This window comes from Sapajus apella, unplaced genomic scaffold (genome assembly GCF_009761245.1).
Source record: "Sapajus apella isolate SASKATOON/1434 unplaced genomic scaffold, GSC_monkey_1.0 scaffold2, whole genome shotgun sequence".
In the NCBI taxonomy this organism is placed as follows: Eukaryota; Metazoa; Chordata; class Mammalia; order Primates; family Cebidae; genus Sapajus; species Sapajus apella.
The window spans coordinates 85,056,726-85,079,046 of record NW_022436942.1 but is presented as its reverse complement, the minus strand read 5'-3'; the positions used below and the strand labels follow the sequence as shown (position 1 = coordinate 85,079,046).

The window sequence follows — 22,321 nt, the reverse complement described above, 5'->3', positions numbered from 1 at the left end:
TTTCATTTCCAGCTTGATCTCTCTCTCTCTCTCCCCGCTTCCATCTCCCATCTCTCCTCTCTCTTCTTCTCTTCCTCCCTTTTCCATCCCCTTTCTCTTTCTCCTCTTTCTTCTCGGTCCCCCTCCTTCCCTCTCTCCCCCTCTATGCTCCTCTCCTCTTTCTAGCCCTCGCTCCCTCTCTCTCTCCCCTTCCTCCCTTTCTCTCCTAACTCTTCCCCAGCTCTGTCTCTCTCTGTCTCTTCCCCCTTCCCTCCTTTTCTCTTCTTTCTTCCCCCTTCCTCTCTCCCTCTTGCTCCCTTCTCTCCTTCCATTTTCTCTCCCTTTCTCTTCTCCTTCTCTATGTCTGTCTCTCCCCATCTCTCTTTTTCCCCATTGCCCTCTTCCTCCCTCTCTATAGCTCTTTCCCTGTCTTTCTTTCTCTTTGAATTGCTGGGACAGATGCTATTCCAGTGACTATCTCTTTTTTTTTTTTTTCCTTGAGGCAGTCTTGCTCTGTGGCCCAGGCTGGAGTGCAGTGGTGTGATCTCTGCTCACTGCAACCTCTGCCTCCTGGGTTCAAACAATCCTATCTCAGCTTCCTGAGTAGCTGGGATCACAGGCATGTGCCACCACTCCCAGCTAATTTTTGTATTTTTAATAGAGACGGGGTTTCACCTTGTTGGTCAGGCTTGTCTCGAACTCCTGGCCTAGTGATCTGCCTGCCTTGGCCTCCCAAAGTGCTGGGATTACAGGCGTGAGCCACCGCGCCCAGCTCCAGTGACTATCTTTCTTGTAGGCAGAGCCCAGGTCCCCCTCATTCTTAAGAAAATCACATGTTTGTTTTCTCAGCCTCTCTAGCAATCACAGGTAGCCACATTGACCTAGTTTTTGGTGAATAAGACGTAAGATGTTTGCCAGAAGCTTCTGGGGGAAGAAAAAATACTCCCTGATAAAAAGAAATGCTTGTGTGAAATTTTTCATCTTCAAACCCCCTCCTTTGTGATATGTGAGATGTGCTGCTGTCTGGAGCTGCCTCTTGCACCATGGAGAGAAAATCTGAAAGTGCAGCCCCAGACTGATAGAAATGGAATAAAAAGAAAGACCCTAACTGCCTGAGGACATAGCTGAGCAACTAACAGTTCCGAAAAATCCCCTTCCTCTGACGTGTTCTCTTGAGCATCATTGGCATTGGTGTTTAAGCCACTTCCCATTATGGATTCTGTCACTCCAAGCTCAGTGCAAACAAAAATACCTTTCCCACAGCCTTCACCTCCCTTACCTGGCTACTCCTAGTCATCCATCCAGACTCAGCTCATCCATTCCTTTCTGGGAAGCCTTCCTTGATGTCCCAGAGAAATCTCTCCCTCTGCCATTTTCATAAATGACTTAGATCATTTTTTTTGAGAAGGAGTTTTGCTCTGTCACCCAGGCTGGAGTGCAGTGGCGTGGTCTCAGCTCACTGCAACCTCCACCTCCCACATTCAAGCGATTCTCCTACCTCAGCCTCCCAAGTAGCTGGGATTACAGACATGTGCCACCATGCCCAGCTAATTTTTGTATTTTTAGTAGAGACAGGGTTTCACCATGTTGGCCAGGCTGGTCTTGAACTCCTGACCTCGGGTGATCTGCCTGCCTCGGCCTCCTAAAGTGCTGGAATTACAGGCGTGAGCCAGCACATGCTGGCCAATAAATAATTTGGAATCTTAACTGCAACACTTATAAGGTTGGTATTACAATTATTTATTTACTATCTACACAGGTAAAAGGCTCCATACAAGTCAACGTGCATTAAGATATTGACACCTCATCTCTCACCCTCCTTTATAATCTCACAGCTTCCTGAATATCTTTAGAGAAATCAGACCCCCACCCTAGTCTCAGGCCATGTGCTCTGTAGGATAACAAGGTGACATCACACCAGGTTTCATGTGGACCCTGTGACTCAGGCCTAGCCAATCAGTGCACAGAATCCCTTTGAGAGTTTCACTCATGTCTGGTCATAGAAATGTGTTCATGAATGCACATGTGATTGTGAAAACCAGAATAGAGGATTGGGGGCTTGGGGAGAGTATCGCCCTGACATATAAATATTGGAGCACTGTCATGGCCTCACACAGCATACACATATTTCCAAAGACGTCCAGGTGCCTGTGTTTGGTGGGAAGGTTTATTTGACAATCGCATGTCCTCGAGGTTAATGATGATGGCATTCTGTCTGTCCAGGATGCGGTCCTGTCAGTACTGAGGATGTGCTGAGTGGAATTGATCAAGATTCTGATTTCCCCAACCTAAGCACCCGAGCATACCTTAAAACATAATTAATCATGTGACGTATTTGCAAACACTGCCATCAGCCAACTACTTTTCTGGGTCTTCACACCCAGCAACGTCTCTGCATACCACTTGTATCAGCCTGAGGACAATTACACACCAATATCCAAGTGCCCAGCTAATATGAAACTAACTGTACACACTTCCTGCTCTAGGGGCGCAGGCCATCAGCTGAGGGCCTAAGGGACGTGGAAGCTGTTAGACCTGCCCATGATCTATTTGCAATTAGAGTGAAGCCCAATGTGTCATGGTCCCCATGACCACTACCAGGTTCAGTAATTTAAAAGGAGAATTCACAGGACTCAGCATAGAATCAACTTCTGATTATGATTTATTGTCTAAAAAGCAAAGCATAATTAGCAAATGGAAAATGTGGATGAGACAAAGTCAGGAGGAAGCCAGGTACCAACTTGCAGAGTCCTCTTCCAGTGGAGCTGCATGGAAAACACTCAATTCCCCATAGAACATGTCTCAGCATGTCTGAAATGCTGTCTTTCAGGGAAGCTCATCAGAGAATCTGTACCTGGAGTTTCCATTGAGGGCTGGTCACATTGGCAGTCTCTGTCTGGCACATACCAAAATTCTACACTTCCCCCCAAAAAGCAGGGGGTCACCATAAGCCGCATTGTTTGAATAAATAATCTTGATGCAATAAGCCATTCTTGTCAGGGAATGGTGGGAACCCTCTTGAAATCCAAGTTCTGAAATGGCAGCAGAGTGCCAACCTTGTAAATGGACTATTCCAAGGGCAGCAGGCTTGGCACAGTTGTGTTAACTCTCTCCTGCACACCCTGGATGTATAGGACCTCTGGGGGGAATAATAACTTCCATCTCTGCTAGACTTAAGATTAGAGGAACTACAGCTGCCCTGACTGCCTTCACAAAAGAAGTGTGCCTTGGATTTGACACAACAGACAACTAAACTGACATGTAAAAAGATAAACCAGGTCCACCTGAAACTCAAATGAACCCTGGATGCTTGTTTTGTAACCAATAAATTCCCTCTCTTCTATCTAGAAATAATGTGACTTTCTTTTCCCTTGCTAAGGAAAGAGACCTAATTTTAATATTCTATACAGTTAGAACCACATATTGTTTACCGTAGCACAATGTGGTTCTTAGAAAACACAGTAAGATGTTGAAAAAAGGTTTGAAGAAAGTAAAGAAGGAAGACAGGAGTAAAAAAATGGCCAGGGTAAGAGAGAGAATGAAATGCAGGTTTTGTTTGTTTTGTTTTGTGATGGAGTCTCAATCTGTCACCCAGGATGCTGTGCAGTGGCGCAATCTCAGCTCACTGCAACCTCCACCTCCTGGGTTCAAACAATTCTCCTGCCTCAGCCTCCTGAGTAGCTGGGACTTATAGGCATGTGCCGCCAATACCCAGCTGGGTTTTTTTTTTTTATTTTTAGTAGAGATGGGGTTTCGCCATGTTGCCTAGGCTGGTCTTGAACTCCTGAACTCAAGTGATCCATCCACCGTGGCCTCCCAAAGTGTTGGGATTACAGGCGTGAGCCATCAAGCTTGGCCAAATTTAGGTTTTAATTAAAGAGCCAATCTGAGAAATCAGGAGACCCTAAATAAGGAGCCTGAACATTTCCAAGGAAATCTTATTCTTCTGCCCCCAAGGATGCCACCCATGAAATAAAATACACTGTAGACTACACTACTATCTCTGAAAGGAAAACACAACCTAAAAAATCATTAGTGTGGAAGGACAGTAATTGGATTGTTGAATGATAAATAGAAGTAGGTTTTGATAAGGAAAATTGTTCTAAGTTGACACCCTAGGGAAATCATTTCTAAAAACAGTTAATAATGAGATAGATTTTATGCTTCAAGAGAACCCTTAATAGAGGTTTCATTGGATGAGAGATGGAGAATATTTGTAACCTTAATACAAATGATTCCTTTGTTAGATACTAGTCCTGGATAGTTTGTTGTTGGTTTGTTTTTTCTATCTTGCCACACAAGATAAAAAGGAAAGACGTGTTATAGGCCTGTACTTTAGTGAAACATCTCTTAGAAAAATAACTTGAACAGCTGAGTAATTCCTTGCTTTTGAACAAGCCAGTGTTCAGAAATGCAGACATGGAAAAGAGATGAATAAAGAATGAAATCTATATTTCCTAAACGTGACAAACATGGACATCTTCTAAAACGCAAAACAATATTTTGATATACCAGTAAGGTTTCTCAAGTTGCTCGTGTGGAAAATCCTGAATTAGTAATTATTCACTGTCAGTCTGTGGTGGATGTCACACAACTGGAAGGAAAAGAAGGTAGCACCAGTGCAAAAGGGTGGCCCCGTGGAGCAGGTGGGAAATTTAGTATTTTAGAGACTGCCGATAACTCACCTTCAGTCACTTCGTAAGAGAGGAATATAAGCCCTGCAGTGCCTTTTTTTTTTTTTTTTTTTTTTTTTTTTCAGAAGACTGGAGGTTCAGATTTTTAATAAAATTTTGGAAATTTTGTAACTAATTTGAAATCTTTATTACACTGACAGACTAAAGAGAATTCTACCGAGAATTCTACTAAAGAGAATTCTACTGACGCTGAGAGAATGCTTTAGAACATCTTTGACAATATTGGGATTCCGAATAAAAATGTCAATTTGGACATTGAAGCCATGTAACATTACTCAGTCACAGAGATCTGTATTATCTCACTGGCTTAAATCAAGAAGGTTTTGTTTCTTGTTACATCATGGCTCAGCAGGGTGAGTAGGAGTTTCTGCTCCACACAGTCATGCAGGAATCCAGGCTTTTTCCATAATGTGGCTACTTCATTTCTTGGGCTTCGTCCTCTGTAGTCAACTGATGGAAGAAAAAGGAGAAAGAATATGTAGTAGATTCAACTTTAGCATCTTAAAGGTAATACAATTTGATGTTAAACTATTAAAATAATTTCTACCTTGTCAATTACTAATGACCTTAAATATTAAAAAAATATACTGGACATTTGCAGTTCATCTTTTATCAGTTGCTTAATCAGTGTACTTTGTAATTTGTATTTAATTTTTCAAATGTGAAATTTATCTTTTTTTGTCTGTTTTGTTTTGTTTTTGTTTTTATTTTTTGAGACAGAGTTTTGCTCTTGTTGCCCATGTTGGAGTGCGATGTCGTGATCTCGGCTCACTGCAGCCTCCACCTCTGGGGTTCAAGCAATCCTCCTGTCTCGGCCTCCTGAGTAGCTGGGATTACAGGCATGTGCCAACATGCCCAGCTAATTTTGTATTTTTAGAAGAGACAGGGTTTCTCCAAGTTGGTCTCGAACTCCCGACTTCAGGTGATCCGCCCGCCTCAGCTTCCCAAAGTGCTGGGATTACAGGTATGAGCCGCCAAGCCCTACCTATTTTTTTTTTTAACATGTAAAATCTACCAGCCTGATTGCCTTCAAATTCTCACAAACAACCACATGAATCGAACTTTTATAGATGATGAAAGAGAAACTCAGGGCTGTCATACCTAAGATGATGTCACTGAATGGGAAAGAGTGGGGACTTGAAACTAGGACCATAAGCCCCATGGTATTTTCTGTGTCCTCTTTTCCTCTCTCCCCCTGCAACATCCATGAGAGAAACTAGGTCAGCTGGTAGGAAAGAGAGAGGGAAAGATGTAAAAACAAACCCTCCTTCTGCCCCTGAAATGCGGGAGCTGGGAGCGTGTGTGAGAAGCTAGCATGGTGTAGGGAGACTGCCTTTGATCAGGAATCGCATGGGTTTCATTCTTTGTTCTCGCTCTGGAACTGGCACCTCACACTTATAACCCCTCTGAGCCTCAGTTTCCTCATATTCGATACGAAGGGGATGGCAGCTTCCCAGCTCTACCAGGATGTTATCAAATGAGGGACGTCAATGTAAAAATGCTGATAGTACCAAATATGGTGTTATGTTAACAGTTATAAGACTAACAGCTGAGGGTCAAAAGGTCTACTATTACTGTTTTAGCAAATTATTGACATGAAGTTTTGATAATTTACATGAAAACGTTTTGTAAAGTATATACAGTTTGAAGCAAGTTAATAAATTATGTTTGAATGATTGCTTGAACTGAATGATCATTCTGAGTGTCCAATTTGTTGTTTCAAGTGCATTTGCAAAGTATAGGGATACTTTAAAAATAACAGATTCAGCTTTACAGGCTAAATGCCTGCAAATAATTGAAGAGTATGTGCTTTTTTCAGTTCTACAGAATCATCATGAAAATAGTCTCACTCCAACAAAGCAGGACTCTGTCAGTTCCTAAGGCAGTGGTCCTCAGTGAGGGCAGCTTTTCTCCCAGGAGAACTGGGGATTGTCTGGAGTCATTCTGGTTGTCATAACCGGAAAGAGAGTACTTCTTACATCTAGTGGGTGTTGGGAAGGGATAACTGTAAACGTTTAATGACGCACAGGGCAACCACCCAGGAGAAGGAATTGAGCCACCCAAAATGTCAATAGTGTTGAAATCAAAAACTGTTTTATGCCAAAAGGCAGAACCCAGGACCTGTGTACTTCGAAAGCTGATATATTTTTTTTAACTTTGCTACTTTTATTCTTGCTCTGAGTCATGATTGTTTTTTTATTTTTATTTTTTTTTTACTTTAAGGTCTGGGATATATGTGCAGAACGTGCAGGTTTTTTACATAGGTATACACGTGCAATGGTGGTTTCCTGCACCTGTCAACCCGTCATCTAGGCTTTAAGCCCTGCGTTCGTTAGGTCTTTGTCCTAATGCTCTCCCTTCTCTTACCCTCCACCCCCACAAGCCCCACCATGAGATGTTTGCCTCCCTGTGTCCATGTGTTCTTATTGTTCAACTCCACTTATACTGCGAACATGCAAACATGTTCCTTAACACCAGGAGATACCCTTCTAAGAGGAAAATGGGGTTCCTGTCACCTGGAACTGCTGTTACCCAGGGTTCTCCCTGCCCCATTCCCCAGTGGTTGAGATTATTGAGACTCTGATTATTTCAAAGGACAAGAGCAATTCAGTCACTATCAAGTCATTCATGGAGCTCTATCAAATAGCCCACTGAAAGTGACCAAAAGTGAAATGCACAAATCTGAATGCCACTGATTCAGTTTCAGAAAGGAAAATGATGCATCTGTACATCCAAAACACAGTCTCTGCTTGGGAAACCCATTTCGTCTTTAAGGCTCAGGAATCCACAATTTGATATCCATTTCCATCATGATAGTGTTGATTATCTCACAGGAAGAGTAAATGCTCATGCCTGTATCAGATAATAAAACCTGACCAAAAGGAAATAGCCTAGAAGTTGTTTTCTCTTTAGAAAGGTTTAGAAAACCATAAGCATACAAAAAACGTTGGCTGTATTAATGAGTGAAAACTTCCCTGTATCTATTCTCAAATACGTCAAATCTTTCAACTTATTAAAAAGAATTCAGATATGGTTTAGAGACAAAATAATATAATTTGTAAGTGATAATAATAGTATATTGCTTGGCTTAAACAGAACTCTTCTGTTGGTCAAGGGAAGCCAGAATGAAACCTCATAATTAAACATTGTGTGTTTTGTGGTCTTTTCTTTTTTTTTTCCCAAACAAAGGGCCATCACATGCAGGATCTCTAATTTCAGAAAACAATAATTTTAGCAGGAAAGAGCATATTAAGAAATATTAGGAAGTTCATGTATTGTCAAAGCAAGGATAGCAGAGGTTTGCTTGAGTTTCCAGAAACAACTCCAAGAGACACTCCAAACAATCAGCCAGCATGTAAAGAGAAATTAAAAGTGGGAAGACCAGGAAACCAAAGCAGCCATGGGATGGAAGGAGACAGGGAGGAGAGGGACTGTGCAATGGAAAGGGCCATGGATGTGAGAGGCCACGGACGGGAGGAGCCAGGGAAGAGAGGGACTGTGTATGAAATGGGAGGAGCCATGGATGGGAGGGGTCATAGAGGAGATGGACTACAAAATGGGAGGAGCCATGGATGGGAGGAGCCATGGATGGGAAGAGCCTTGAAGTAAGAGGAGCCATCATGGCTCTAAGAGTTGAGAAGATGCCACCACCACTACTGATCCAGGAATCATGCTGCCACATTTGTGACCATTTTTCACAATATTGATGCCCTGTGTCACACTTATTTCCTAATGAAACTTCCATATTGAAATCTCAAACAAAAGTCTCTGATTGGTGGAGCCTAAGTCACATGCCTACCCAACTGTGACAATGAGGTCAAAAAATACAGCTCTCACTGTTTATATTTTATGTTTGGAAGCTGGATTCACAAAAAGACTGTCACAATGTAATGAGTGTGTGTTAGGGTTTGCTATGTGTTTGCAATATTTGATTGCTTTACTTCCTGGACATACAGGTAAATTTCCTGGCCTCTATTGCAGCCAGCAGAGTATGCGATTTATGATTTGGTCCTGTTAATGAATTATCTGGCACATTCCTATGTGGCAGTTCCAGGTGTGTTCCTAATATCCTCCCATGTAATCTTTCTAATACTCTTTCTTCATCCATTGGTCCAAGGTGGAAGGAAGCCAGACAATGCCTTTGAGATCTTAGGGTCTTCCACAGTCACTGGATGGGAGAAGCTTGGATCCCTAAGTGACTGTGTGGAGCAGAGCCTCTTATATTCCAGCAGCCAGTTAGACTCTAAAGACACTTTAGTGGGCTGACTAATATTATTACGAGTATATCTGTTACCATTGCTAGATTTGCTTTAATTGACACCATGTACAATGATTAAAAATAGTAATATCAAAAGCTGTAACCTCCAAAGAAGTAGGATAAATTCTGACATTATTTAAAGGGTAATCTCAAGTTGAATTATTAAGGCTTCATGAAGTCTGTGGGGTTTATTTTCTGCCAACATACTCTGTGGCATTTATGATAATGTTATTACTGAAGTAGTGAGATTCATCAGAAACATGGGTTAGAAGATCTAATAGAACAAAATGTTAACCATTTTGAATAATCAGTCTGCTTATGAAAGCTTTATAAAACTTCCATCAAGAAAATGCAGCTAACTCCTTTTTATACGTGCTCTGATATGGATAATATTGTTTGCATATTTAAAAACTTATGATTGAAAAATTACTTCTTCTTTATGGACCATTTACTTTACTGTATTATATTAAGAAGATGCAAAACAAATGTCTAAGATATAATTTACTCTAATATGTTACTTAATGCAAGTATGCGTGAGCTGTAAATGGTTTTTTAATAAATGCAGTAGGTGTGAACTCAAAAATGTTTTTGCCGTAAGGTCCAGAAAATGTTCCTAGAATATTTGGATAATTGACCTTTTCCTGTGATTGACATTTCTAGTTCAATTGTCTTATTGTTCTCTAGATAGTAATCACTCATCACTGTTTTTGCACTGAGTAAATGTCACAAGAGGTTGCAGAAAGTATTAAATGTCACCCAGGCAGATGATAATGATGTTTTTTCTAAAATGGGAGTCACTACAGCAAACAAACAAAAAAAAAAAAAAAGAAAGAAAGAAAAACTAATGCTGCTTAGCCCTTAATTTTGATTCCCTGATCCTTTCGTATTTGTTGTAAGAGTGGTGAAAGGTGGCATTTTGCAATTATTTTAATTGATATCACACTTAACATATTCCCCCAGTAAAGAGCCAAGTTCTGGACATAGGTGGCTTCGATGTGATTTGAGGCTTCAACACTTGCTTATTTTGTAAACATCGTCTGTAAGTAAATGAATCATGATGAACCTGGCCCACATGCCAGGAAATTCAACTTAGATCTCATCTCTCCATGGAAGTTGTGGAAAAAGAGTTGTACCCATCTTTAACACAGGGCGTGAGGGCTAAACTTCATCCCTGACTTACTCTCTCTCCAGCGAGCCCTTATTCAGGGTGCAGAACAATGGCACGTGGCGGCCCTGCTCATGGGTGTCCCCACAGAGAACACTTGATATTCTCCTCAAAGTCGTTATTCTTCACAAGTGATTTCTCCCTGACTGAACAGGAAAGAGAAATGCACATCTTAATTTTCTGATTCCAAGTATAGCAAGGTTACAAGATATTTGTTATTATTATAGTTTCACACTCACATAATTCTTCTGTGCTCTAGTAAATCATTTTAGAAAATGGCATCTAATGAAGCTGGTAAAAGTGCCCATTTACTGGCCACTCCATTTTATCTTCCCCTGCGTGTTAATGCCAATTTTGACTTTAAATCAGTCAGGTGAGACGAGAGAGCAAAGTCTACTTAGATAAAACTATCCAATAGATACTATTTTATGACTATACTTAAGGGCAGGAATATAAATCCAACGCTAACAGATGCAGTGCCTGTAAGTGGTCTGGGTCTCTGCTCCTTTATTCTGAATTACTGGGAGTTTTATAGTTCTTAATATTCTTTCTTCACTGAACATAGAAGCAATGTCCTTTCACCAGTAGGTGATAAACACATTAGGTTTCTGAGGAAGGCACAGTGCAAAATTCTAATTGCCTTAGAATGAATGCCTTTGGATGACAGTCACAGAAGGGGTGGAGCAAGTCACTGTGTAAAATCCCTTTAGCTGAATCTGGTGTTTAGCCTACTGGTCGTGTCTTGGAACATAACCATCCATTTGGGCTTCATGTTCTCTCTGAGCTGTGTGAAATTCTCAAGCAAGCATGGTCCCTATTGCTTTAGGGAACAGGATGACCCTCTCAAGTTTCTTTGTGGCATAAAATATCCAATGTCACCTCCATCACACGCATATCCTCGAAAAGAAAAGCATTGTGGCAGACAGCACAGAGGCCATCAGGTGTGAATGGGTAGCGCTGACCCACAGCACCAAGTTTGGAGCTGAACCAATGTAACTTCATTCTCATCTGATTTCCATGAGTAGTTAAGGTGATAACCCAAGTCAATCAGTGCATAGCATTGCCCTAAGCACAGAGACAAATTCAAAGGTGCAAATAACCTAAAGTAAGTCCATTAGTGAAATCAAAACTTTCCTGTGCCAGGAGAGGGAGCATCAAGAGGGCTTGTTTGAAGGAGAGCTGGAATTGCAGCAGACATGAGGATCGAGGTGGCATAGGAAAGACAGGGCTCAGAGAATCAGCACTACATTGAACTGGACTTCTGATCACGCATCATTTCTGCAATCCTCATTTTCTCTCATCTGAAAAATAGGTAGAATAATTGTGTTGGCCAGAATAAGATAAGTGGTGCAACACATAACCACAAAACTCTGGCTTAACCCAAAGAGGTTTGTTTTTCAGCTGCAGCCTAATTTGAGTCAATGACGAGGCTCTTGTCCATGCAGTCACCTAGGGGATCAGGATTCTTTCACATTAGGGCTTCTTCTCCTATGCGCAGCTCAGGGTCCTGCACTGGATCACTGTGGCCATCCAGTGAAGGGAGTAAAGGAGAGAACAGGAAGAAATGAACGAGAGGTTTTGTAAACCCAAAATAGCGGTGACAACGTCACTTTTACCCACTTCTCATTGACCAGTAATCTGTTTTATCAGTAGGAAATGTTGAGGTGATGATCCAAGAAGAAGATAAAAATAGTTTGGTGACCTTGATGCCTCTCTGTGCTACAATAATACCCTCTCTCTCATGGGGTGGGTGGGAAGATCAAAGGGGAGAGTGCAAGGCAGGAGTCCTTAGCCACAGCACTACTGACATTTGGGGCCAGATAATTCTTTGTTGGGGAGAGCTGTGCTGTGCACTGTGGCATGTTAACAGCATCCCTGGGCTCTACCCAATGGATGCCAGGACATCTCTCCCGTGGTGCCAACCAAAATTGTCTCCAGACAATGCCAAATTGCCTCTTAAGGTACAACTGGACCTTTTTTGAGAACCACTGACATATGGGCTAATAAATATGTTTATTTATTATTTATTGTGTTATTTGTATTAACTGTGAGAATTACATTTGAATATTTTTGTAGGACTATTTTCCACAAAAATGAAGCTTCTCAATATTAGCTATTACAATGGTGTTTTTGCTGCTGATAACACCACAGTGGTTTCTACACCATGCCATTCATTTAGAAAGCTCTATATACGCCACTTACTGAAGAGTCAGGAAGATATAAGTAACATGTATATACCTATATATTGACTTACTTATTTTGTAAATTTGGTAGTTTATTCACTTGGTATTGATTCAAAGTTGTTTGATATTTTTTTCTAGAGAATTATTTAACACAGATAATGAAATATTTCATTGCAATAAAGATTATTCCTTCACAGTGATATCCGCTCTCTGATCATGCAACAGAGTCCAGAGCTGTAATATTCTATTTTCCCCAAATCTCTGAATTATTCCTGCAGGGTTAACGTATAGATAGATAATAGACACATATCAGATAGTTATATAAAAGACAATAGATATTTATTTTTAAGGCTAACAGATTCAATACATCAAAACAAAGGGGGTTCATTTCAAATTCTGCAGAATATACATATTTTTATTTATTTTTGGCAACTCCCCTGTCTTCAACACTAGTTGATATTAGGATATAACCTGTGGAATTGTTTATGCAAAACGTGGACCTCAAAGCCACGGACCATTATTCTATCAGTTGAGCTGGGAAAACACAGATGATTCCAGCCAGCCTTTAAAGACTCCAGATATACACAAGTAGAAGCCAAATCAACCAAAGCTGATCTGACGTACCCCGAAGCCACCAGAAAACCTCCCCTGCTCCAGCAGACCCTAGGAGAAAAACTCATCCTCAAAGGATACCCGCCAATCAAGAGCTGTCTTAAAACTTAAAGCTCCTTTGATTCTATAAAAACTCTTTTAAAACCCCTGAGAGTCTTTCAGAATGAAAGCGTTTTCCGTCCCTTATTGGTAAGATCTGAATAAACGACCTTTGATGACCTTTACAGGTGGTCCTCATTCTTTGGGGGGTGGATCATCACAAAAGCCAAAGAAAGGTGGGGTGGGGGTGGGGAGGCAGAGTAAGTAGAAAAGTTTCTTCAGATTCCGAAGGAGAAAAAAAGAAAGGCCTAAACGTGCAGGGTTTTTTTTTTTTTTTGAGTTTCAACTCATCGGCTTCAGCCCTAAAGCTTCAATATAACAAATGGTGTTTATTAGGTAAAGATGCCTCATGTATCTCTCCTGATAAAAGCAGTGACTCTTTCATTGCATTTCATCTAGCTGAGTTGCCTAGAGATTAAATGCCTTTTAATAATATCTGCTGAACTTTTTCTATATCCCTGTGGAGCCTTGGCCACAAAATCCATTTAGAGTCGTTATTTGCTGCCAGACTAGGAAGAGGTTTCCCTGAGAATAAGAAATTCTATCTGTGGACCACAGCCTGGCAGAACCACAGGACTGCGGCTCCTGGCCCTTAGAGTTTCTTGCCTGCCCTTTCTGACAGCCTGCCCTACAGATTTCGGGTTTGCTTAGCCATCCCCTAGCATGTGAACCAGTTCCTTGGAATCTTACTCTCTCTTTCTTTCTCTCTCTCTCTCCTTTTCCCTGCCCCATGTCCGACTGCTTCTGTTTCTCTGGAGAATCTTGACTACCTACTAATAGGTCTGTTAGTTAGAATCTGATCAAATTCTCATTCTGCTAAAATCTTCCTTGAAATTTGTTAAGTCACCAATTCCTGCTTAGACATGTATATGGGGAAATAAAGGGTAGGTGCATGCTGGGCGAGGTGTCAGAGTCCCAGCAACAAAAAGTGATTGACTCATAGTTAGTAAGAGGAATTTGTCAACAACAGTATAGGTTTGAAAAAATAAAAACTTTTTCAAACCTTTTATTTTAGGTTCAGGAGTACAATGCACGTTTGTTATACAGGTTTCTTAGTTTGTTAAGGATAATGGCCTCCAGCTCCATCCATGTCCCCGCAAAGGACATGATATCTTTCTTTTTTATGGCTACATAGTATTCCATGGTGGTGATTCCTGAAAGACCTAAAGACAGAAATACCATTTGACCCAGCAATCCCATTACTGGGTATACACCCAAAGGAATCTAAATATTTCAGTTATAAAGACACATGCATGCACAGGTTCATTGCAGCACTATTCACAATAGCAAAGACACAGAATCCACCTAAATGCTCATCAATGATAGACTGGATGAAAAGGAAAGTTTTATTAGAAAAAAAGAATGCTGCAGAGGAGTTCAACGGGAGCCTCAGCAAGAGAGAACTGATTGCACCATAGTGGATGTTCCTTAGGGGTATTTCAGGGTAGTTTGGACCACATTCGCCATGTAGATCATGATAGATGATTACATTTTTAGACATTCTGGTGCCTTGATGTCATCAAGGGTTGCAAAATGAGTTTTGATGTTTACGCATTCTGGAGATGTATAGAAATTCTAGTTACTTATACATTTTTGGGAAAGAAGCCTGGAACCAGATGCCTGCTTTAGATCATAGGGAAGTCTAATTACGTCTGAATTTCTCAGGTAAGGAGTTTTGCCTCTGGAATTCCTGCTTGATGGATACCAGGTGATCTTTTCTCTCCTCAATGTCCACTCCTGATCAAAGCTCTCACTCTAAAACAAACTAACTACCTAACAAAAATCCTGAAAACTGTGCAGCTAGAAGTTTTCTAAAGTTCACAAGTTTGTAAAGTTCTTCAATCAAAATTACGTATCTAATGCATTGCTGTAAAGAGGTAATTTATATAAGTGAATTATTGTGGGGTAATGTGTATGTAATAAAATTATAAATTCTTCCTTCTCAAGCAATGTATTTCATTGATTAGATAATGGTGTGTTTTGCTTTTCTTCATGAAAGAATAACCTACTATTGGAAATATGAAAACTGATTTTAAAGATTCTCACTGTCCTTCATAATTCATCATTGTATACAACAAGGTGAAATTTATGTTACCTAGCTGGATTTGTTATTGGCAATTTGGCAGTTAATTATTGTAAAACTGTGTTTGTAACCGATAGTGACTGTAATTGGATGTCAAGTTTAATTGTGGCTTGAAATCTAAATGGCATGTCCTGGTAGACACCATGTTCTAGACAAGGTGCCTCATTGCCAGCCAACTACCTCCTCATATGGGCTGTGTTTTGTATTCACAAGATTGGAAACACGTATGCTATGGCTGATATCAACATGTAATCAACACAAAATAAAGCAGCTCCCAACAGAAAGGTGCAACCTGGCCAGACCATAACATTCCAATGTGGAAATGAAAGATGTCATTTTTTGCCTGCCATGAAAAGTAACTAGATCTACAGACAGAGAGGGGAAATCAAAGGGGGCAGAGAAAAACGAATCTCAGAAAAACAAAGCCCTGAGAGCTTTCTGGCTCCCTGTGACAGAGGCCCCCATTTCAGCTTATCTTTTGTAGTTCATGACATCTTGCTTCTCATAATAAATTGTCCTTTTAAGCTCTGCTGACTTGAGAAGGTCTCTTTTACATACAGCTGTAGAATGCTAACCTAAGTAAGTATCTGGTGGGTACTAGAATCGTATAATGGCTAAAACTAGATGAACCTGGCCAATTACAATAAAACCTCAGAAGTCTTAAATGTGTCATACAGCAGTATAGTTTGTCATCCCTGAAAATTGGAAAGTTTGTATATATTTCTCCCATGGGTTCTCATTTTACCACACTTGTTATTTATAAAATGTTGGACATAGAAAGACATTTTTTAGGCTATCTAGCTCTGTAAATCACACTATTCAGAATAGCTCTTGCGTTGGGGGATATGGCCCATTTTGAAGAGGAAGACAGCCTTGTATCTAATCAGCCTTTCTTTTGCTGGTTGGTCCCCACTGTTTGACTCCAGATAAGGGTGAAGTTTTATATCCCTTTGGAGATGTCAAATGAGACCACAAATCTTCTTCCTGCTTTCTGCCAGCTCAGGCAAAGGAAGGAGAGATAGACTTGACCCACTAAGTCTCTGCCCTGACATTGGCATCTAGAAGCAGGGACATGAGAACAAAGCCGTCAGGGACGTGAGAACAGAGCCAGCTAGCTGGCAGCCCCAGTGTCCAATTCACAACTGCGGGGGCTCCTCGGCTACGTGGTCTGCCCAGCCTCCCGCAATTCCAGCTGGCTTCCTCTTTGCTGTTAGTGGATTTGGGGAACTACCCATTAATTTTCAATACATTCGTTTTCTGTTTAAGTTACATTAACCCTGTTACTGTTATTTGTAGCCAAATTCCCTGGCTCATGCCATAACAGAGGGTCATTCGGCTCCCCGGTGTCCTGCCAGAGACAGAACTCATTTTCCAGGGTAATCCAGTTCACGTTTGTGTAGCTCTTGTTATGAAGTCTTTTCTCTAATGCTTTAACCCATTGTTTATAGTTTTGGCTTTTACAAACACAAATCTATGCCTTCACTCTTTGGTTACAAGCAGCATAGGTTTCTTGGAGATGACATAAATTAGGATATACATATGCATGAATGAGAGAAGTAAAAAGAGAAAGGGAGAAATGGCAGAGGAAGCATAAAGAAAGGCCATCTAAATGGTTCAAATGTACTATCCACACCGTGAGCAAACGCTCCAGAATGAACACGAAATGCACATGGTGATCCTGTTGTCTCCTCTGGCTTGGTCCCGCGCTGTCTCTGCCTCTGAGCATCACATCATCTTGAACATGATCCTCGGATTTTCATACTACATGGCCCTGAAGTACCAGACACCCTCTGCCTTCGGAGATCAGCTGAAGATACAGCCATTCAGCCCCAACGCTGGAGAGAAATTGGCTGCACTGGATATGCCCAGAGACTCCCTGGTCCTGCACTTTTAAGTATCTTTAGCAATGCCCAAGGGTAATTCTGATTGCTTTTGCCATCAAGGCTGAAGCAGTATTTTTCTCTATATAGCCACATGACTGACTTACTCCCTGTCTCTCTCAAGTTTTGGTCCAGTGGCAGCTTATCCAAAAGGGTGCATGGACTATTACATTGAAACAATAATCCCTATTCCTGACCACTGACTTCAAATGTACATTCCCTGGGTACCTTTCTCAGTTATCATGTTTTCCTGTCTGCTCTGCCACATTCATTTACTTGTGATTTAAGAAACTTTTTCCCCTGTACAAAAATATAAGCTCCTTGAAGACAGAACCCACATCATGCTGTTTAGTCTATAACCTCTGTACCTAGAGTGATGGCTGTCACAGTTATCACTAACTGAGCATGTGCCTCGTATCTGTTACATAAACTCAACTCACATGCAGCCTCTTGTTCTCTCTCTTGCTTTCAGAAAAGGCTCCCATACAATATTTATTTCTTCCTGTAAATTCTGTGACCTTTCCCACTTGATTAATTGGTGAAAACCTTTAACACCGACTGAACAAATTGCAGCTTCCATGAGAAGGGAGAGCTGTGTATATATGGGTGGGGACGGTGTCTGCTAGAAAGTGGTTCTTGGGAAGCTACAAACAATGTTCCACTTCGTTGCAATGATAACAGAGATATCAGATAGACTTTACAGTCAGAGCTGCACCTTAGAGAACCTAAAAGAAGCTGGGCACGAACGTCTAGATTGGCTTTGGAGAGTTCTGTTGATGTAAACATATCCGTTGACTTAAATCCCAACTCTCTTACTGGCTATGTGATAATGAACAACTTTATCATAGCTCTGTGCCTCTGTTTCTATATCTCTCAAATAGGAATTAGGGAAGTTTCTATACTACCTCAGAGGGCTAGTGTGAGAATTATATTCATTCGTGTATTCACAGATATCTATTCAGAAACTCCTGTGTTGCAAACGTTGCTTTACTTATCAGAGATACAGTGGAGAATAAAAGAGGAAAAGTGCATACATCCATCAATGACAAAGGTATTTCGGGAGTGAGAGGTGCTGGGTAGAAGGCAAGCAGGGCCGGTTTAAATCGATGTGTGTTTGTGAACTGTGGCCGTGATAGTGCTGCTACCAGCCACAGCACCTCTGAGGCAAAGCACCCATCAACGGTGGCCCGTGCATTTGTGGATGAGCTGGGGACTGGCTGATCCACGCTGGGCCTGGCTGGGGTGCCTTGTCTTCAAACAGCTGTGCCCTTGTGTGGCTGTCAGCTTTCCCTTAGAACCAGTCAGCCCAGGCGTGTTGTGGCACAGGAATGGCAGAGGTCTGTAACACACAGTGGAAAATTCAAGGCCCCTTAAACCGGCCTTAGCACAGCCACTCTGCCGCTGGCATCTCATGCTGTTGCCACACAGGTGACATGACTCAGCGGAAACTCACGGCGTGAATAAATACGTTCTGCTGCTTTGTTGACAGGAATTGTAAGCGCACGTTGGAAAATGGCAGGCACACCAGGATGCCTTGAGGAATTAGCACCAATGATGCTCTGACCCCAGAGGCCCTTCTGAATAGTCATGCTCAGCAGAGGCCTGCATCTCTGGAAGAATCTGAGCTGGAAAATATCTGTGTTGCAAATGTCCAGGTTGAGAAAAATGCTCCAGCAGAGGAACTGATGATTGCAGAAAAAGGTTAGACAGTAAATGGAACATGAAATGGCTGGCAAATCCCAAGAGTCTTGAGCCAGGCAAAGGCTAGGGATTGGTAGCAGCTGGCTGGGCCCTGGGTTGAGGGTCCAAGGCCATGTTACTTCTGTGTGGTTAGAGGGCGTGTAAACCCGGTCCCAAAAGGGTCATTTTTCCCTGCTTACTTTACTGAAAATAAAGACAGAGATTGTATAAAATAGCATGTGTTTATTACACAGAGACCTCCTGAAAAGGTAATAAATTCTGGTGATTTGGGTCACAAAGATGGGAAGCAAATCTCGTTTTATTGCTCAGTGATCCATTCTGCTCAGCCGGCCTGCCTTCTTAATTTCTGACAATCTAGGGGATCTTCCCAAGTCTCTGCCTGGGGCTGTGTTTGGAAAACCAAGATGGCATGAATCACTGGGTAAAAGTGAGGCAGGAATTTCTCAGCACTGCTGACTCTGTCCTTAGTGGCGGAGAGAGTTTCCTCCGTAGAGGCATAGGGTCTTGGGTGCAAACAGGATTCCTGCTCAGTCACAGGGAAGGCATTACTCACCTCTGTATCTGCAGATGCCCTTTGTCTGGGGCATTCTTAGGCATTCAAATTCCAACTGACATGGTAGCTCAATTTATGTATTAATAATTTGCTAAAATGTTATTTCTTTGCTTGTCTAATGTTACAGCTGCCTCTTTTCCTACTGTGCTTTTCCAAAGCTTGTGTGTCTTGCTCCGGTAAGAGGAACTTGTCACTGAAATTTAGCTGACCTCTTTCCATGGGGATCTCAGTTTACAGTTAGGTGCTTATAGTGATGAGTCATTTTATTGTCTTATTGTTAACATGAGAGGAACATATTCATGCAGCTTTCAGTTTTCTAAGGAAAAGCCAAATTTCATAATTTTTTGAATGGAATTAATAAAAACCAATTAATCATGGCAATGCAGACAGTGCCACATTCAGCAACAGATGCTTTCCGTAGTAATTAGGTTGAAATAATAGCAAGAGAGGAGAGGAAATGCCCAGTCATTAGCACTGCCAAGAGTGCTAACAAAACTGTTTCATCAATTAAACCCCTGGGAGAGGAGTTCTTAGCATCCAGGGCTGGCAATGATTTACTGTGTGCCTTCAGTAGAGCCGTTCCAAATTCCTCAGCCTCAGTTTCCTCAATGGAACATAAAGAAATAACATAATTCCATTTCTTTTTTGACACAGAGTCTCACTCTGTTGCCCAGGCTGGAGGGCAGTGGCACGATCTTGGCTCACTGCAACCTCCACCTCCTGGGTTCAAGCAATTCTCCTGCTTCAGCCTCCCGAGTAGCTGGGACTGCAGGCATGTACCACCATACCCAGATAATTTTTGTATTTTTTAGTAGAAAGGGGTTTCACCATATTGGACAGGCTAGTCTGGAACTCCTGACCTTGTGATCCACCCGCCTCGGCCTCCCAAAGTGCTGGAATTACAAGCGTGAGCCACTGTACCGGGCCACATAGTTCCATTTCTAATTTGATCACAAAACAGCTATTTGGGGGAAATTCGTCTGTGAAAGGGTGGAAAAAAGGTGACAGTTCCCTTGTAAATAGCCTGCATTTTCTTCATTTAGTTGTTATCCTTTGGATTCTAGACATACAGGTCTATTCCCTGAGCAACCTCTGGTGATTCATTCACATTTTGGCTGCTGTCCATGGTTCGTTGAGCTTTCGTGCTTCTGTGTTTTATCACATAGAGACAGTATAGCCAGATACAGAGACGATTTCAAATCCTCACATCTTTTTACATTTAGCTGGCCCAGGCAGGGAGACTTATGTAATACTACGCTCGTAAAACACTTAGCAGACCATCTGATGCACTGGGCATGGGGCGCTCACCAAGTAAGTCGATGTTACCATCACCGTTTTGAGGCTCCCTGGGGTGTGCAGGGTACATGATGGGTTGTGGTTTCCTCACCAGGTGTAAGAGCCAGGCCCCAAATTCTCCCGTTGTTTGTGTGTGTTTGCTTTTATGTCTTTATATGTCCAATCGGAGTATGTGAACAGTTTAAACTCAAGCCCACAGCAACACCAGCCAGCCTGAGAAAGATCTGAAAACATCAGACAGGTGAGAGGGACCCTCGCCACTGGGCCTGGGTCGGGGGGCTGGAGACTGGGGTGGGCTTACCCTCAGTACTGGGTGGAAGAAATTTCATCTCTTGCCATTCACAAGAAAGCCTTGTGCTTTGGAGGACTTGCAAATGCTTCAGTGACCTTCCCACTCTGACTGGGAATTGCATGTTCCCATTCCTGTGTGAGCTCTTAGTACTTTTCCCTCACACCCTTTTAGGTGGTTCTTCCTTGGCTAAAGCACGTGCATGTGTGGATCAGAATTCTGCTGAGGACTTCACGTGGGCTCTCTGTACACTCCAAGAGTTTCTTCTAGGTGCAGCTTTCTCACCTTGGTTAACTCTGCTTGCAAACGTCAGCTGCCATAGTCGCCCCAGAATCCGTCCTCCATGACACCAGCTCAGGAAGTTCACCAGGCTTCAACTGGGTCCTCACTCTGTGCAATGTACTCAAAAGCCTCTCTAGGCAATGGACTGGGGCAGCTGCAGGATCCACCTTGATCATTTCCCATCTCTTAGGAATCACTGTCCTACACTGCCTGATGCCTAAGGTCTTGAACACCATTATTTTATGTAATTTTATTTTTTTCCCAGGTGAAAGCATGAATTTAGTATTGATTACTCCATCTTGGTCAGAAGGAGAATTTCCATCAGTGTAGTTTACTGAGGTGAAGTGGTGTTGGACCAGCACGATGGCTCCGTTTTATGTAGTTTCTATTTTTTTTTTTTTTTTGAGACAGTTTTGCTCTTGTAGCCCAGGCTGGAGTGCAATGGCACAATCTCAGCTCATTGCAACCTCTGCCTCCTGGGTTCAAGTCCCTCAGCCTCCCGAGTAGCTGGGATTACAGGTGCCCACCAACAAGCCCAACTTTTTTTTTTTTTTTTTTAGTATAGATGGAGTTCACCATGCTGCAAGGCTGGTCTCTAACTCCTGACCTCAGGTCATCCACCTGCATCAGCCTCCCTAAGTCCTGGAGTTACAGCTGTGAGCCGCCGAGCCCAGCCTTATATAATTTCTATTCTGTTCAGTTCTCAGGACACTTTTTTGAAGCACCACACGTTCACCTTTATACTCTGTGTACCCATGCGTTCACCTGCCTAGTTATTCTGCCAGTCCATCCTCCCTTCTCCTTTTCTCTGCTAACTGTGTTCCATGATTTCCTTTGAGTAATTGTAATCTGACTACTCTCCTTTCATGTGGAAATCCTTGGGAATTGCCTTGATCTTCAGAATGTTCCCTTCCCACAGTGATGGCTTCAGAAATGCATGTGTGACTGACTACACACAACCAAGGGTCCTCCAAGGGAAGAATGTGGTCCCCAGTGGTTCCTGTAGAATTTTTGTGGAAGTTCTTATTGCAGGTGTTCAATTACATGCCTCTTTCTGAAGTGACCGCTGACCGTGGTTAGAAATTGGAAGCCCCACTTCACCTGTGTATGTGTGGAGTCTGCCTACGATTTGCTTCATTGGCAGAATAAAAGCATGGCACTGTCACGTTGGTTACTAGATGGAGATAGAATATGGCCAATACAGGAGAGAGAGAGAAAGAGAGAGAGAACATTTGGGAAAAGAAGGC

General features: G+C 42.0%; 1 long non-coding RNA gene across 1 annotated transcript; it reads right to left on the bottom strand.

Moving 5' to 3' along the window:
- Nucleotides 1–1,563: 1,563 nt before the first annotated feature.
- On the bottom strand, nt 1,564–21,764 carry LOC116557224. Its single transcript, XR_004271426.1, has 3 exons — nt 21,675–21,764; nt 16,344–16,350; nt 1,564–1,580 (listed from the first exon to the last, which is right to left on the bottom strand). It is a non-coding gene; the product is annotated as an uncharacterized LOC116557224 (long non-coding RNA).
- Between the last annotated feature and the right edge of the window lie 557 nt (nt 21,765–22,321).